General features: G+C 35.2%; 1 protein-coding gene across 1 annotated transcript in view; it reads right to left on the minus strand.

The window, feature by feature from the left end:
* LOC136853645 (glycine receptor subunit alpha-2-like) overlaps nt 1-2,500 on the minus strand; it is a 293,524-nt gene that overhangs the window by 151,870 nt on the left and 139,154 nt on the right. The window lies entirely within an intron of this gene.

The following is a 2,500-nucleotide window of genomic DNA, read 5'->3' on the forward strand; positions in this document are numbered from 1 at the left end:
TATAAAAAAAATACAAGAGCAAGCAATATATATATATATATATATATATATATATATATATATATATATATATATATATATCACACATTACCACAGGTGAAAAATAAGAAACAGGGTATAGGTCCTGACCGGTTTCGACTTTATTTCAAAGCCATTGACGTATGGCCAGGGAACCAAGATGTAAAAAACTTTTTGCTAAGTTAAATCAATTAGTACCATCAATTAAATTCACGATGGAAATGGAAAATGATGGGTGCTTACCGTTTCTGGATGTCCTCATACGAAGAAATAGTAGTGGGTTTAAATATAGTGTGTATAGAAAACCACTAATATTTCTTCCTATGTCATTTCTATTCTGGACAAAGCAATAAGGTTAAAAAGTCAGTGTTTTCATCTATGTTTTTAAGAGCATTACGGGTATGTAGCCCTGAATATATTGATGATGAAATAGATAAGATTAGGAATGCAGGCAAAAAAATTGAAATATCCTGATAGTGTATTAAACAGTGCTTTTGAAGCGGCAAAAAGACTATGTATCAAAACCAGAAAGAACCTTACAACACAAAAAATTTGCTTGTTCTGCCTTATAATAATAGTATGAAAGATATCCCTCATCTTCTTAAAATTTTGGTGTTAATGTCGCATTTAAGAACAATACAACAATGAAAAATGTACTTATCAAGAACTCCCAGACAATATTAAAGGATGTGTATATAAAATTCCGTGTAAGTCTTGTGACAACTTTTATATTGGCCAAACCGGGAAAGCACTGGAAAAAAGAATTGAACAACATAAGAAATGTGTGAGATATGCACAAGGGAACAGTGGTATATTTGTACATGTTAGTGAGAACAATCATGCTATCAACTGGGAAGGCGCAAAAAGGATTGTATATTCTAATAATGCACTGGAAAGGAACATCATTGAATCTAGCTTCATAAAAGAAAGTTACAACCATAATATGAATATCAGTCAAGGGATGTATAAACTTGATCCTTTAATATCAAAAAAGAAATTTGTAAATTGTTTAAACTTTAAGGTAGGCAGTAGAGATATATGAAAATAGGATTATCATATTTGTAAACACAGTACGAGGGTAGTAATGTTAATGAGTTTCCAAACTCCGCCTCCATGACACCTGTCAGGTGTGGATCTGAGGTGGGGTATGGTCTGTTTATCAGCAATGTCCCTGAGAGTCTATTGTGATTTTTAGCCAAATGAGTTTTAAAGGCCACTCCTACCTCGACACCGGCCTGAGTGGGGATATGGAGTCTCTAACGGTTGTGTATGTTCGTCAGTACTGTTCTTGTAGTATATATACTTGTGACTTCTCACACTCTGTATCAGTCCTTCGTCAATGGCTTGAAAATAAAGTCGAAACCGGTCAGGACCTATACCCCGTTTCTTATTTTTCACCTGTGGTAATGTGTGATAAATGAATCACGTACAAAAGTGATAATAATCATCAATGGATACCACGCGCTCCTTCCGATCTTTCTGTGTTCTTTTCCCCATCTTGGAATATGCCGTCAGAGAATTTGCCGACGCCCTCACTCAAGCTCATACCAACAAGGAACACCTGCGGTTTTTACGTGAATGTCGGATGAACAAGTGATACCAAGATCGTTCATAACCAATTCCTTGCTGAAATTAGAAGACCAACCCTTCGGTGAAATACAACGTGCCATATTGGAAAAACATATCAACATCAAAACATTGGAAACCAAAAAGAATTTTGAAGATCTCACGAGAAAGACGACATTTTGAAGCCTCAATACCACCAGATTGGAGAGATTCCCTCCGTGAATATTGTCATGTGAAGATGAGGAATCAAGTGTATCGGAAACTGAAACGGAAACACGATAATAAAATGAAACTGTTGATTGAAAGAAGCCCTTGGACCAACAACGCCAATCATGAATGTGTCGTCAACTTATCAAACAAACAGCTGGATAGAAATGTAACTAGTGCCTTAGGCTACGGTTTAAACTTTGCTTTATCTCCTGGCGGAAGGAACAGTGTGGAAATAACTAAAGGACTGTGTAATTTGGAAAAATATAGTGATTTTTAACGAATGAAGAAGTGAACATGGTTAAGGGAGTGATTTATGGAAGTATGAAAAAATCAGACACCACAAACGTCCCAAAAGATTTATGGTTGCTATTAATGAACTGAAAAAGATAAAGATATACACATGACAAAAGCAGATAAATCAGGCGCCCTTGTAATTTTAAATAAAAGTGAATATATAGAAAAAATGCAAAATCTTTTAGGTGATGATAACACATATAAAGAATTAAATAAGAACCCGATAGACAATGTGAATAGTGGTTTCAATAAGAAAGTGAAAAACCTGTTAAAAGGTAACGAAAGCCTTATAAAGAAGTTGTGTGTGACCTCTCCATCGCTACCATACATGTATGGTACAATAAAAACTCACAAAGCAAACTTTCCTGCCAGGCCAATTATCAGTTCAGTTGGTTCCGCATCATACAAGCTA

Source organism: Macrobrachium rosenbergii, chromosome 27 (assembly GCF_040412425.1).
Source record: "Macrobrachium rosenbergii isolate ZJJX-2024 chromosome 27, ASM4041242v1, whole genome shotgun sequence".
In the NCBI taxonomy this organism is placed as follows: domain Eukaryota; kingdom Metazoa; phylum Arthropoda; class Malacostraca; order Decapoda; family Palaemonidae; genus Macrobrachium; species Macrobrachium rosenbergii.